This window comes from Cavia porcellus, unplaced genomic scaffold, assembly GCF_034190915.1.
Source record: "Cavia porcellus strain 051 isolate PalLab524CR breed Dunkin Hartley unplaced genomic scaffold, mCavPor4.1 scaffold_7, whole genome shotgun sequence".
In the NCBI taxonomy this organism is placed as follows: Eukaryota; Metazoa; Chordata; class Mammalia; order Rodentia; family Caviidae; genus Cavia; species Cavia porcellus.
This window is the reverse complement of record NW_026947490.1, coordinates 6,202,838-6,219,139: the sequence shown is the minus strand read 5'-3', so window position 1 is coordinate 6,219,139 and position 16,302 is coordinate 6,202,838. Positions and strand designations below refer to the sequence as shown.

The following is a 16,302-nucleotide window of genomic DNA, read 5'->3' as shown; positions in this document are numbered from 1 at the left end:
TGTTTCCCGATAATCTGCATTTCACAATTTATCTGGCAGCAAATACTGGTTTAAGAATCTTTCCATTTCAAGTTTTATGAGAGTACATATAAGCAGTCTAAATGGCTATTTTTAAATGAATCTTATCTAATGTGGCTCTTCATAAAATAGATTGAGAGGAGGCACTTTTCAATTGTGATCTCTGCAGAGAGTTTCTATGGTATCATTCCCAGTTACTTTGTAAAGGAAAGTGGTTCTCAGGTAAAATGTTCATAAACAATTAGCTTCACATGGCTGCCAATGCCAATCTAAAAGTCTTGTGGTACAAAGATCAGATGAGAAAATAGTGCAGTGGAAAAAGCCTGAGAATCCGTAGGCCCAGCGTCCTGCTTTGGTGGAAACTCATCATGGGGAACCAAATTGAATAGGTGACTTCTCCAAGACCAACTCTCCTGCCTCTAAAGAAAAATAGTGAATGATCTCCAAGATCATCCACTGGTACTCTATCCCAGGGAAGGGAACTACTTCTAACTACTATATTTTGGAAAGAGGAAGAACACTTTTAGCATATCCTTGACCTTCTTGAAGGACTTGTTCCTAAATTTTCCTAGATCATCAAATGGTGAAACAGCGGGGCTGGGGGTTTAGCTCAGCGGCGTAAGCACCTGCCTTGCAAGCAGGCAGTCGTGAGTTCGATCCCCGGTACCGATAAAAACGAAAAAAAAAAAAAAAAAAAAAAAGTGGTGAAACAGCACTCCAACACAGATTTAACCTAAGGTTGAGTTTTTTCCAGTGGAAACAACTTCATCAGTACAAAAGATAATATTGTGTGGAAGCAAGGATTACAGAATGAGTTACCTGTTCAAGTAGATTAAGAAATGGTGACTTCCAGGAGAACATGGCGGACAGATAGCAGCAGCTATGGAGGCTCTCTGAAACACCCAGCGTAGAATTCAGGAATGGTGCAGAGTAAAGAATCATAAGCAAGTGGAGATATGCCCTGCTGACCTAAGAATGAACTGGGCTGAGAGAAACCAACTTGGAATGCAATCTGATGCTATAACAGGAACAGAAAAGTCTCAGTGTGGAAGCTGGAGCCCGTGCCATTGGAAGCCGCGATTTGGGTTTCCTGCCGCGTGGCAGCTGCATCTACATCAGCTTGGCTGGGAGAGAGACGTGCGGAAGCTCTGAGAACGGGAATCGGCGAACGGAGTTGAAAACAGGACGGGCGGGGAACTGTGCATTGACTTGCGGTAAGGTGAGTGAGAGAAACTGACACTCTTTCGCAGTTTAGGAGACTCCAGCAGAGGACATTCTGGGACTGGCAGACTTCTGGGAGCAGGGCACTGCAGCGACTTCAGCCACGTATCCCCCTCTCAGGCGGGATTGGTGAGAAGTGCCTAGCCTATGTGACACTGCTGGCTGAGACCCAGTAGGCTAGCACAACCCAGATCCCAGAGCCTGAGGGTGGCCTGGGGGGCGGGCCCTGCTAGGCTGCCTGGTCTGCAACTTCCTGGTATGCTGTGGTGGGCGGGAACACCTTGCCGGCGCAATTTGATCAGGCTGTGGCTGACAGGGAGGGAAGCTGGGCCTCCTATATACACTTGCATATATAAGGAACAAAGAATATGGGAAGAGGGAGCAACAAGAAAGGCCCTTCTATTGAGTCTAGATTTGACCTTTCCAGAATAATTGCAGAATTATAACATGAACATCAAGAATTTTGTGCTTGACCTCTGGACCTCTTTCTGTCCCCAACCATTCAACCTCACTTTCTCCCTTACTCCCATCAAAAGTGACTGTCAAAACAGCCACATCAAAAGCCACTGTATCATAGCTGCCAACTAGGGATAGCTGGGATTATTATCCTGGCTCAAGAAACCCTGTAGGTTTCTACAATTACCCTACAAACGTGATCTGCTTGTTTGTATACCTACTCATGGAATGAGACCATGAGGTAAGACATTTTCAAAGATTTCATGAGGGGAGGCTGACAAACTGGGATTACCTTTCTATACTGAAGATGAAAGAGGACATGGCAAATAAAACACCCACATCCATCTTCTTACTCATTTATAATTCTGCAATTATTCTGGAAAGGTCAAATCTAGACTCAATAGACTCCTCTTTAGTAAACAGGACATTTGCAATCTTTTCTCAATCTTTATTCTTACAGGGACTATGAAAAAGTCACCCAGAGACATTTCAATGACCTTGCTCAATAGTTTCCAATCTGACCTCATCCAATCTGGTATCTGTGACTGGAGGCACCCACCAATCCCCTTTTGGAAACTGTATTCCTCTTTTGCCTTACATTGCCTTTCTTTCCCATTTCCAGTCCCATAAGATTGGATGCCCCGTGGTCCTATGCTCCAAAACTTCAGATGCTCCAGAGTTGATGGGTGCAAATGCAGGCTAATAGGTCAAGCAGCTTCTGCTAACAGCTTCCTTGCTGTTCCTGTATCATCTTTCTCAAAGTCTTCTGTTACTCCCCTTCCTTGTTCCTCATGTGCAGCCATAAAGTTTCAACAATTTACCTCTTCCTGTGGTTTTAGGACCCCACGGGTGAGTTTCGTGTTAGGCAACCTCCTGTCTTACTTGAGGGGTCAGCTACCATTTGCCTGTTTCCTAGGGTCTATTCACCTGGAATATACAGTTTACACATCAATCACAGATCCACTTCCACCAAAAGCATCAGAAATCACTTTCTGCTTTGCTTTGCTTTTAATTTCTTTTGTTGCTTGTAACATAAACTTCATAGTCTTCTCCATCCAGGAACTCTCAGTTTGGTACCTCCTGAACCTGGGCCAATGCAAATGGTTCTATTTGATGCACCCCAAACTCTGTATTAGAAGGATTCTGTGTTCCCTTCAAATGATTGCCATTGTGGGGAATTTTTCCAAGCATCCTGGTCCCTCTGATCTTACCATTCCTCCCAAGAGGAATGACTTATCTGATTGATTAGGAGAAGATCCAGGAACTCAGAGCCCAGCATCTTTCTCCTCCCTCTCTGTCTTAGGAGTTAAAGTGCCTACGAATTGGGTCCATTAGGCCCAAGTTGTCCCCTTACCTGTCAATGTGAACCATACTCTCCAATATCATATATCTCAATCGTAAAAGTGGTTTTTTTTTGGCCTCTTTTCAGTCTTGCTCTTTTTATTACTTCTTATTTAGTGCAGAACTCCAAGGAAGAAGAGAGATCTTGGTTAGGGTCCTTTTCACTGGGACTTTATTGCTTCTGGATCTTTTCTTCCATTGTTCTCCCCTCCTGGGGAGACCTGCCCTTCCCTCTGTCTGTTTAGTTCTTGTCTACCTTGAAAGTCTCCATGAGATCTCTCATCACTTTAAAACATTCCTGGGGCTCTGTAGTCTCTCCTTCTCGACTCACCATTCTTGTTTATATCTGTCATTTACATTGAATTTCTGGTAACCTCATCATGCATTCTGGTTCAAATTCTCACTTGCCTATGTGTGATCTTTTTGCACATGATTACCTGTTATGGCTTGTGTCTAGATGTCCTCCCAAAGCCTCATGTAATCATAGGTGGGATTTTTCAGAGATTGCTGACTCTAGAGTTTGTGATTTATTCCTAGCAATGCTAGGGTTATGAATGTTAAGATTAAAGATGAGTAATTACTAAATCAGTCCATTGGTTTGGTACCATCCTAATCCCAGTAGCCTGGATATAACAAAAGACACAGAAAGAGGCTTGTTTTGCCTCTTACTTGCTTGGCTACCTTCTGCACACCATGAAATGCTTCTCTGCAGTGCCCCTCTGCCATGCCACCCTGCCTTGGAGCCAGCCAATTATGGACTGAAACTTCTACAAGCTGTGAGCTAAATAAACCTTTCCCCCTTTGAATTTGGGTGTTTGTGTTTTGTCTCAGCAACAAGAAAATTAACTAACACAATACCTGAGAGCAAATGGATTTTCTTAAGCTTCTCTATCTTCTGTGCCTCTCCCAGGGTCTTACTCCAGGTGAGCTCTGGAGACCGGTAAATTTGGTTCAGCCTCTGATAGTACACAGGCAGCTATCAGCCCCTAACACTGTGACCGTCTAAGGGAGGGTCCCTGCCAACACTGATGTGGTCTTTTTCACTTCTGACACTTTGATTATGGCCTTGGACAAAAAAAAATAGAGAAATGATTGCATTAACTTAAGAGATTTCCAGAGACTGTTTTCTCTGCTAACTTATCTGTTCTGTACTGAATAATTTTGTCTTGAATAATGAGCAAAAATACAAGATAGTAAACACATAACACAGCATCCTTCCTCACATCTCATGAGCCTATAGGCTCCTAAAGAACAGGGCTTATGTTCTTTGGGTCTCCCCAGTAACACTGTGTAAGAAGTAGGCACTCAGGAAACACTGATTATCAGTTTTTAAAATTTTATTTTAAAGGGGATAAAACAGAACAGTCAAATGAAAAAGCAAACTTGTTATAGGACAGTTAAGAAATCCAAATCATTATTGCATATTGTTATCCTCTAAACAGTTACTCAGACTGCCAGCCCCATGCTTGCACAGTCAACAAACAACACAAACATCAGGTTGCTTCCCTGCTTCAGGTATTATCACCTCAGCTGTGTCACTTCTGGTTTCTTATGGGGGGCGGGCAGGAGGAGAGGCATCTTCCTTGCGGCTTCTCCCCAGCCAACAGGGCCTCCCTGGTGCATGGCAGGTGGGAGCTGCATGGTTTCCTTGCTCCTCCTTCCCGTCTGGCAGGGCTGCAGCCCTAGTTTCTTATTTTTGCTGGATTCCTGAATTATCTCTCTCCATGGGCTTCTCAGTTCAGATCCTTCATGTCTCCATGGGGCCCACTTCTCTCCTTCTCTTCCTCATGTTGGTTTATTCCAGGATCTGGACATCAAAACCTGGAGAGGTTCTCTCTGTTTCTCACACCTTCGCCGTTTTCCTAGATTTATTTTTAAACAAGGAAAATGGTCACATCATTGGCTGCAGAGTCATATTTGTTCTTTGATTATGTAATGCAGGGTTATGTCCTAATAAACCTATCATAAGCTGAAAGTATTAATGCACCAAACTCACTGAATGTCAGAAGTTAGCAACACAATACACTATGGTGTGTAGGTTGTTCTCCCTCGTTATCACATGGCTGATTGGGACCAGAGGCTCTGTGCCACTGTCCACAGTCTTGAAGGAATGACTTACTGCATCCCACTAGGCCAGGGAAAGAAGAAATTTCAGGTTCTGAAGTACAGTTGCTCCTGAAGGAATATCACTTGCACATCGTCTTATCATCAAAAACCATTAAGTTGAACCATTGCAAGCCGGGGACCGTCTGGATAGTATTTTGTCACTTGAAGTTAAACATATGCTCTAGTTGCAGGAAAAAGAGAAGAGAGTGGCACACATAAAACTAATTTTATGTGTGTGGTGTGAAAAAGAATTAGAAAGACAGAAATTGATCAAGAGCAATGAGGCCAACCTTTAAACAGAGTACCAGGCAGACAAGCAAAATGATTCTTAAACTGCCTCATTGTAGCCTGTAAGCTTCCATGATGCTGAATGAGATGAAAACACCTCTTTGATTCAAGGCAATGGTTGGCACAATAAACCATACACTCCTGTCTGATCCAAGAGAGCTCTTTTTGACCAAGAACGAGGGTCTTGGGGAAAGCAGTTTCATGCACAGAGCAGCAGAATGATTGCTAAGCTGATTATGAGGCTGAGTTAGCCTCGTGTGGCCTTTTTAAAGTGTGATACGGTATGCATAACACGACATATGAATGCAAAACTTCTGCTAGGTCCTGCAAAGGAGACCATGAAGCTGGCAGTGTGACACCAGAGCAGTTAGGCGGGGAAGCGTGGTTTCTGCACATTGACATGTGACATTTGGCATCTAAAGGGAAGAGCAATAAATAACCCACAAAAGATGACTTTCTGCAATGACAGCCTTTATGACCACAGCCAGTTAATCCTCCACTCCAGCTCTTTACTTTCAGGCCATCTGGAGTTGAATTTTTATTTGCTTATTTTTATTTTCCTGGACTTTGAACTTGTAACATTTTACTTCCTGCAAGTGTCATATTTTGAAGTTGATCAAGGGCTAGGACAGTGACAGGCTGGTGGTAGGTGTTTCCACATGAACATCTGTGTAGGAAACGAGAGTGAGCAGAGATGGTTTAGCAGGCACCCTTGGATGTAGAGCTCATTGAAAGACTCCACTTAGCCACATTGGGTCTGGAGGGGCAGAGGAACCTACCTGCAGAACATTTCTGGTTTTATTACTTCCTTCAAAACTGTACCTGAATCAAGCACACACTATGTGCTCTGTGATCTGACATCTTTTGGGGGCGTAAAAATAAGAGTATATAAAGTTTACTCTAAGAAAAAAGGTGATAGGTCAGTAATGAGATGTGAGCTCCAATATGAACAAATATAATGTGCTAGGGGGTCAGAAATGATGTAATTCCTTCTTATCCAGAGGATTTAAGGAAGAAGTTGTCCAGAAATGTAAGCTATGAGGTTTTACCCTTGTTTTAAGCTAAGAGATTAGCCAGCATCATAGACTAACTGTCTGTTCTCCAGAATGTCTGGGTTAAACCACTAATCCCCAACATTATGGCATCTGCAAGTGGTTCCTCATGGAGGTAATTAGGCTAAGATGAGATCATGCAGGTGGGGCTCCTGTGATGAGATTAATGTCCAAGAGACCAGAGTGGTTACTCTGCTTGCTCTTCGCCATGTGAGGGCACAGTATAAAGGCAGACGTTTGCAAGGCAGGAAGACAGACCTCCCCAGGACCTAAGCATCCTGGGATCCTGACCTCAGACTTCCCAATATCCAGAACTGAGACAAATAAATGGCTACCTTTAAGCCACCTGATTTATGGCATTTGTAAAAGTGGCCCCAGCTCAAGGTGAGTGACATAGCCAGCCACAGTTTCATGGACAGTGTTAGAGGACACAAGATACTTGGATCAGAGACTCAGTGCTCATAATAGGAGTGGCCAGAGTAACGGCTTTTCTGAAGCTTCTCCAAGCCCAGTTTCCACAGCGAGGCAAAGTTCAAGCGATGCCTGAACCCACACAGGTATGTTATCAGATAGGAGCCCTGCACCTCGGGAATCCATATGTTTTATGGGAAGTAAACACACCTGTCCTTTGCTCTGGAAGAAGACACACATTCTGTCTTCCAGAGCTTCTCATTGTACAAACATTGAGAACAGACTCTGGAAAAGGCAATGAGTGTCACTGTTCCGAGATGTTCAACAGTGCAAGCAACTCCAAGGGGTCTGTTTCCCACCAAAGGCCACCAAACCAGCAGATATCAGTTCCTCATCATAAGAATTTATAAAACCCAACACTCAAAGAAGGAGGCAGAAATTTCACTCCAGGTTGCATTCTTTCTGACTGGGGCTATCCACAGGATCCCCTAAAAATGTGATCTGTGGCGGCACTTCCTGGATTCTCCCCTGCAGCTGTGGCCTCAAGGAGCAGTGGGAGGAGCCTTGTTCTGTGCACACAGCCCCACCAGCTCCCTGTGCATGTGCTTCAGAAGTCCCATGGAAGAGTCCCGCTGCAGGACCTGGCCTCTGCCCTGTCTCCGCCCTTGGGTCTGGTTACTCCTGGCCTCCTCTTTTCTTCCTCCACTGCTTTGTTCCACACCTTGCTGTTTCTCTCACCCCTTCACCCACGGTCATATTATCCTCTCCATCTTTCACACCCCCATGACTCAGCCCTCATCCTTTAAGACCTGGCTCAAATATTGTCCCGTGCCCTCTTTGATCATCTGAAGCTGGGTAAGATGCCTGTCTTTACGCTTCCTGGACTCCCCTGTACCACCGGCTTCCCACACTGTGTTAGTTGTCTGCGTGTATTTTTTCCCTGCCGGGCTCTGAGCAAAGTCTTTTCCTCTTCATGTTCCCATCATAGCACTGAGAAGTTATTCAAGAAATACTCATTCAATGAAGGACCCTAACTTTCTCTTCCACTCCATCCTGCATACCATAAGTCTGACCCTACGAAGGTCTAAAGATCCACTGGTAAATGTGAAAACTGCAGAACTTAACCATGTACCACTGAAAATTTGATTTTTAAAAACCAGTTCTTACAAAGTCTCTCCCTCCCCTCTCTTGCTCTGTCTCTCTCTCTCTATCTGTCCCTGTTTCTGCTATGTCTCTGTCTCTGTCTCTCTCTCTTTTTCTCTCCCTCTCTCTCTCCTCCTCTCTGTATCTGGTGTGAGCTTGCTAGCTGTATCCAACAGTATTGTATAAGCCTCCTGATAGTTTAAACACCCACCTCTGTTCTACCGAGAAAAATGAAAATTGGAAGCTATCCTATTACCAGGTGGCTCCAAACCTTTGCTTTTGTTTTGAGAGGTGGTGATGAGCATCCATGACAGACAGCCCTGAGAAGCTGATGAAATATCAGACATTCTCCTCCCTGGATCTATATGCCTACCTACCCACATTTTGCAGATGAGGTTCAGGGTTGATAAACACCCACAAATCCCAGCTATAAAAATATATTTCAAAAATACTAGACAAGCCACTCCATTGTGTTCCTTCGCTACTTTAATTTTCTGGGTCCTAAGCTTCCATAGTGACAGTGCACACTCTCCTGGGAGACAGTTTGGCTCCTGCAGCTCTTTGCCAAGTGATCCAACTATAAGACATGACAAAGGGGATGAAAGAGCAGATGGTGTGTGACTGTTTGATGGCTTTGGCCTCACTGCATGTGGGCGATAAATAGGCAGAGAAACCATGAAAATAGTTTTCAATAATCTTTAGGCCTACAAAAGTTCAGCTTGACCTAGAAAGTCAGCATTTGTTAATTCTTCCTCTTCTGGCTTACCTCCATGTCCATCTGCTACTACTGAATTTATTGTACCTGCAAAATTAAGTTGCAGGAGCCATAAATATATTTCCTGCATGGGCCCCACACAAAAGCACCAAGATTCCCTGAAAACAAAAGGAAAGCACAGAGAAAGAAGTGAGGCGGATAGTATTTGGGACTCCGAAGGTGCATTCAGCCCCAGGCAGGGGCCCATCAGGCCAGATGCTCTTCTCTAGCAGGGACTGTGTCTTATTCCTGGCTAGCGTGCTGGCACGTGGCACAGAATAAGTGCCCAATGAATAAGCAAACACTTTTAACTAAAGCTCACACACTTTTCTGTGCCCAAAGTTTTTTCTCCACCAGGCACAAAAATTCGCTGTATTTCACAAACCCAAATCCACCTCAAATGCTCAGCATGCAATTCATGGTCCCACCCCTTCCTCTTCCTTCAGGCTCTTTCTTCCTTTATCTAAGAAAACTCATATTTTTGGAAACCAGAGTAAAATAAAACTTACTGGAAGAAAGTGTGGCTATCCCACAAAACACTGATGCCAAGAGTTACGGTGCTGTTGAATGGAGTTTCTGCCCTGCTGTCTGGGCTCAGTGGGCTCCTGCACCCACATTCTGTGTAACCCCTACATTCTGGAGAATACCTCAGGGATAGAATGTACAACTGTGCATCACCCCCATCCAAGTAGGTTAAGCAAATGCAATCATGGTGACCCTCATGCAGAATGCTAAGATCTTGGCTAAAGGACAGTAACCCCATCCCAGCCCCACCTTGGGATGTCCAGGGTGCTTGTGCCTCCCCTCTGCCCAGGAACAATGTCATTTATGGATCTACCTGCTGGCCACATCGGATCTCCTTTATATCTGCACCCCACCCCAAGAACATGGTCAGTTCCACCAGGGGCCTTGGACCCCCTGGCTACCATAGCCACACTGAGGCTGTGAGGGTGGACAGAGACTGGCCACTCCCCAACCCCGACAGCTGTTTGTGCTACAGCCTCAAGCAATCTTCATGGATTCACTTCCCCAGCCCCTTGCCTCAGCCTTGCTCTCTGAGAGCCATCCAGGCAGGTGGCAGGAATCGTATCTCCAGGCCTCCACTGATCTCACTTCTCCCCCACTACCCTTTCCTCAAGTGCCTTCGAACTCTGCCTTCCTCTTTTAGCTCAAGCCTAGAATTTCCTCTGAATAACACCCGGCAGTGAGACCCCTGGGAGGCAAAGGCAAGTCACCCAGGAGCAATGCTTCTAGGAGCCATGGGAGCCACAGAGCAGACAACTGTGTCCCAGCTTCTAGGCTGACCCTGTCCCCTATCTCTTGTTGGTCTGATTAAGTCAGATTAAAATGAATATCAGAGACTGCCTGTGGGTCCACGAGAAAACAAAAGGGGTCAACACTTTCATGATGATGAAAAATGAGACAAGACAACAAAATTGTTATGCTCAGAATCTGCCTGGATTTGTGCTTTGTTTTGTTTTGCTTTGTTTTAATGTGAACTGAAACAATCCCCTCACTAACTCTGTCCTCTGAGCCACTGCCAAGGTGACCAGCATAGTAAGGAGAATGGCCAGGATGACCTAGGCCTGTGGCTACCCGTGCTATGCCCTAGGGGACGATCCTGCCACTAACAGCAGGGAGAAAATAAGTTACTCAGGGGCAAGAGTCTGTGTTTGATGGTTCTTCCAGCTACAAATTAGAACTGGAAGTCTGCAGCCAAGTCCTGCACCACTGAAATAAACAACACAAAGAGAAAGTAGCTTGTTTCATTTTGTCAAAGTTCAAAACATAACAGATTAATGATAGATTACATAGATAGATGACAGATAGACAGTAGATGATTAGATAGACCGATAAATAAATCATAGATTATGGTGGATAAATAATAGATGATTAAATAGATTGATGGATTGAGAAATCATAAATATATAGATAGATGATGATGGAGAGAGATGATAGATAAAAAATGATGGGTGATAAGAGATGGATAGATTATAGATACATAGATATATGGTGATAAATTGAGAGGTGGGTGGATGATAGATGGCAGACATAAAAGAGAGAAAGAGAGGGAAAGAGAGAGGGAGAGAAAGAGAGAGAGAGAGAGAGAGATTCCTAAACATCAAAAACAGAGAAGATGGCTCTTGGAAAGATAGAATTTATTTATGCGTGAGTAAAAGGGGATTACCATCCAGGACACACAGTTATAACAAGCCATGGTTATACACAGAACATTGTGGTACAGGGAAGCTTTCAAAGGTAAAAAGGAGGAGTACACAGCAACTCATTTTGAAACAAAGGGAACAGTGGTTACAGGAGTATACTGCAGGACATCAGTCGGTTCATGGAGACAAGTGTCAGGCCAGTGTCTCTGTAAGCAGGTGCTAGCCTTGTGTGACTCTTGCGACAAGCTGCAGTTTGGGAAAATCCCTTTGATAGTTGCTGTCAGCAGACAAATCATGCAAGGAGCCCTCCCTACACAACACAACACACACACACACACACACACACACACACACACACACATGCACACACTTGCCCTACTCCCTGTCAACTCCATTTGCTGCAAGTTTGACACAGGTGATTCCATCTTGGTTCTAATGACTTTCTCAAGTGACAGATCAAACATGGAGACAGCCAGCCAAGCTGACACTGTAACAGGCCTGGAACTGTCTGAACAACTTCAAGGATATAAATGCTATGTAGAAAGAAATGATTTTCATTTCTGTTTTGCCTTCAAGAGTCATTCCCTTTCTGTGAAAAATGTTTCGCAGGGAGGGAAGGAGATGCAAAACAGAAACAAGCTGTATCATGTACACACAGCAGCTCCCCAAGCTGACTGCACAACGCCTGTACTGCAAACATGTACCAATAAAATTCATTTATACAAAAGGACCACTGCTTTCAGCGGTAACCTGTTAAACTGTATCTGTTTTGTTTTTTAAAGAGATTAGACAGTGCTTTGATTATATTTTATTTTTCTGATGTTTTAGCACCTCTCTCTGCAAATGGTACGGAACGCAAAGACTCAGTAGAAATCTCAACCTCAGACGCTAGAATGGCTTCCCAGTATCGGCTCTATTACTATTTGGCATCAGGTAATTCTTCACTGTGGGGTTTGTCCATGCCTTTCTGGTTGTTCAGCAGCATCCCTCACCTCTGCCCTCCACGTGCCAGCAGCACTCCCTTGCCAGTGTGACAACTGGAAATGTCTCCAGACATTGTCACCCCTGTCAGGGAGACAAAACTCACCTGAGTTTAAAACTGCTATTCTGACATGACAAAGCTCTGGCAAAAGGGAGTCTCAGGCACTTGCAGTGAAAGTTGGAAGTATTTTTTCCGCGCAATCTCCTCCTCAAAGTTAGAAAAACATATCTGCATCCCTGGGTCTGTGTTGGAAAAGGGGGGTTGGATATGTTTGGAAATAAGTCCCTCTCTGGGCCGAGACATCACAAGCATATACCAATAAAAAATAAAAATAAAGGGATGGAGAGGAGGATGGAGGGATAAAGAAGGGAAGGGAATTCTTTTAGGAAAGGAAAAAATCTCAGTGTATGAACTCATACATCCAGATTGATCAGCAGAGAACTAATTGCATTCTTGAGTCAGCTAAAGTCTGCAGGCTTCTGTGCTCTGGCCCTCGGTGGCTCGGAAGCCAGCCCATCATTCTGATTTGGTCACCTCTGCTCCCCAAAGCAGCAGCAACACTTTAGACTCACTTACATGTCTTAAAGATCAATCCTTCACCAGTGTATCCACACCCAAAGATTGAGGGAAGCAGGAAGTATTCATTCAACAACTTCTAGGCTGCACCCCTGGGTAGATGTAACATGGATGCCCTCTGAGGACAGGAAGGCTACATGGGTGAAAGTGCTCACATCCAAGCAGCAAATGTCCAAGTGTCTCTTTTGTATGCCCACAATTCTTTGCAACAAGAGTTGTGCTTTATCTGTTTCCTGGCAGGGGCCCCTTTGGCCTGGAGATCCTGCCCCAGAAAAATGTCTTAAAATCCACAATATAAAACTCAAAAGGTGAAAAAATGATGAATAGATAACAGCAGGCTACAGAGGCTCACTGAGATATTCAACTTAGAATTCAACATAACACAGAGTGGGAAGTCCCAAACAGAGGAAGATGAATTCTCTTGTCTCAAGAAGAAATTAAGGTGACTTGCCAACCATCTGAGGTCCTGTCGCAAATTGCTGGGGTACTGCTGCGACTTGCCAAGGTCTCACCACGACTTGCCAAGCAGTCCAGGGTCTCGCCACTTTGACTCACTGGAGGCACAGTTGCACTGAGTTTAGGGGTTGGCGAGCCTAAAAGAGAGCTGAGTTGGCAGGGTGCCTGCATTGACTTGTGGTGAGTGACAGGAGTGGAGCCATTCCATAAATAGGGGGACTCCAGTGGACCACATTTTGGGACCAGGCAGGACTGGCAAGTACAAGGGGCAGTAGTGACTTCAGTCAATTGTTCCTTTCCCAAACGGGATTGGTGGAGTGAGCTACGCCTGGGTCACGTGACCTGGCTGAGCCCCAATAGGTTATCCGAGGTCAAGTCCCTGCAGCAGTGGTGCACACTAACCACACTGGCCCAGAGGGGAGGTGGTGCATAGTAATACAGTGCAGGCCACAGCAGCTTGACTGATCTGGAGGGGAGGGGCCAGCATGTTCTGTTCCTGTCTGCAACTCACTATCACACTGTTGTGGGAAGGGTCACCTAGCCAGCATGTTTCAGAAGAATTGTAACCAACAAAAAAAGAAACTGGGGCCTCCTGGAAGAAGCAAAAAAAAAAAAAAAAAAAAAAGATGGGAAGAGGAAGCAACAACAAAAAGTCCCCAGGTCCCAACCTTGAGAACACTGACCCAGGGCAGGTAAATGCAAAGGAGAATGAGAACAGCAAACATGCAATATAAGACTCAGGGCCAGTGGACATAAAGAGATATATTCAGGACCTCATAGATGAGTTCAAAAGTGAAATATTTAGCCAAATAAAGCAAGATATAAGAAGATTAATAAAAGAGATACTAAGCTCCCCTCAAGCAGACACAGACAGAAGAAGGGAGGAACTCAAACAAATGAGAGAACCATTTGATGAAAAATATAAAAAATATAGAATACATGAAGCAGATTCAAAGAGATCACCAGGAAATTAAAAATTCTATGGAAAGAAGGCAAATCAGCTTGAAAGAAACTAAGGATAGATTATCCAAACTGGAGGACAATTTTGCAATGTGGGAGTATGAAAGGAAAAACTTTTTAAAAATAACAAGGAAACAAGCAGTAACAATACAAAGGCTAGGAGATGACAAAAGGATCTATAACTCGAGAATAAAGAATGTGAATGAAGAAGCTGGGGTGCAAACAAAGGAACTACAAAGGTTATTCACAGAAATAATTAAGGAAAACTTCCCCAACATAGGGAAAGGAAATGACATTCTGATATATGAGACATACAGAACTCCAGCCACCTACAACCAAAACAGAGCTACACCTGGGCATATAATAATCAATATTCCAGAAATTCAATCTAAGAACAGAATATTAAAAGCTGTTAGAGACAAGAAACAGATAACCTGTAGAGGAAGACCCATCAGAATAATAACAGACTTCTTGACACAAACCATCAAGTCAAGAAGAGCCTGAAGCAAAATACTCCAAGCCCTGAAAGAAAATAACCTCCATCCCAGATTGATATACCCTGATAAACTGTCTCTAGAAATTAATGGAGAAACAAGATGCTTCCAAGACAAAGAGGAACTTGGGAAATTCACAACCACCAATCCAACTCTACAGAGAATACTGCAGGGCATTCTAGAGAGAGAGAAAAGTCCTAGGATTCCAGGTACAGTGGCAGAGAGGCCTCAGTGAATGGAGCAGAAAACAGAATGAAGAAGATAAGCACACAACTGATGGCAAAACAGGAGCATAACAAAAATGAGGCAGAGAAAATTTTATTCAAAACTGTTATGATTGATAGTATCAAGTCTGAGAGTATAGGCAACTACACTGAAGATGACAAGACTCTCTGATACACATTCTGGTTTGATAACTGTCAGTTTTTGAAGTTCTATACTATATACAAAGTTGTGTTTTTATGAATACTGTTATGTACTGATATATTCAATTATACTATATCTGATGATACAACCAATTCTATTGGAGATAACAAGAGACAACACAGGAACCATGGTAGATCTCTTTGTACAATGATCTTATATGTTTATTTCATTTCATGTGTTTATAGGAATATGTTTTGTTTTGCCTTGCTTTCTTTTGTTTCTCCCTCTAATATAGAAAGGATAAAAATGCATGTTAAGACTCATGCATGTGAGAATCTATAAACAGTCTATGAGAACTGATCTTATGACACATAATGAAATGAATAGATACTTTGAAGAAAAAGAGACACTAAAATACCCAGTGCTGATCGTGGAGTGTCATGATGTGAAACCCAGCAATAGTATTATTCTTTGTTTCAGAGTGATATTAGCCTGCTTGGGTTTATTCAGTCTCAACATAATTGAAGATATATGAATAACTGCATGTATGTTTAAGTGTGTAGGATTGATAACCATATTTCTAAGTTTTTGTTGGATAGTTGAACAGAACTGGTTGCAATCTCACCGTTTGAATCCCCACTTTATATGCTCCACTTTAGTATCTTGAATAACTATTTGTAAGAAGACAATCTGTAATCATCAACTAGTGATTTCTTACTGTTTCTTTCTTTGAAATTATGTATTATTTCTACCCATTTTCTGTTTTGTTTAGTCTTTCTTTAAATTAAATTTTTTAAAAAAGACACTACAGTACCCAGTGCTGATCACGGAGTGTCATCATGTGAAATCCAGCAATACTATTATTCTTTGTTCAGAATGATTTTAACCTGCTTTAGTTAGTTTAATCTCAACATAAATGAAGATATGTATAATGCATATATGTTTAAGTGTATAGGATTGCCAACCATGTTACTAAGTTTTTGTTGGACAGTTGAACAGAACTGTTTGCAGTCTCACTTTACATGAATTCCCACTTTACATGTTCCATTTTTGTACTTTGAACAACTATTTGTAAAATGACAATGTGTAAACATCAACTAGTGATTTCTTACTGTTTATTTTTTTTCTCTGAATGTATGTATTATTTCTATTTTCTGTTTTGCTTAGTCTTTCTTTAAATAAAATTTTAAAAACTCAAAAGGTGACAGAGTGTAAAACTATACTGAAAGGCTTTAATTCTCAATATAGTCAGATCCTTCCTTCTTTATTACTGCATTAACTCACAAGGTTTGGCAGTAGTTGTGATAATTGCTCTATTTTAAAGGGGTAATGAGTTCAAGGGATGTTTTGAGATGTTGAACTTAAATGTAATGTGATGTAAAATATGCCACAAATTCCTATTTATTTCACACTCACAGGCACTATTAATGCTGTCGAAGTTTATGGACTACATGTGTCATTAAAGAATATGTTCAATTTCAGCAAGAGAATCATGGAGATAAAATGCAAGTTC

The 16,302-nt window shown here is 42.9% G+C and overlaps 1 long non-coding RNA gene across 1 annotated transcript; it reads left to right on the top strand.

Annotated features, from left to right (window-relative positions):
• Positions 1-883: 883 nt before the first annotated feature.
• LOC134476825 (uncharacterized) lies at positions 884-15,989 on the top strand. Its single transcript, XR_010048583.1, has 3 exons — positions 884-1,237; positions 11,784-11,888; positions 12,754-15,989. It is a non-coding gene; the product is annotated as an uncharacterized LOC134476825 (long non-coding RNA).
• Positions 15,990-16,302: the final 313 nt, after the last annotated feature.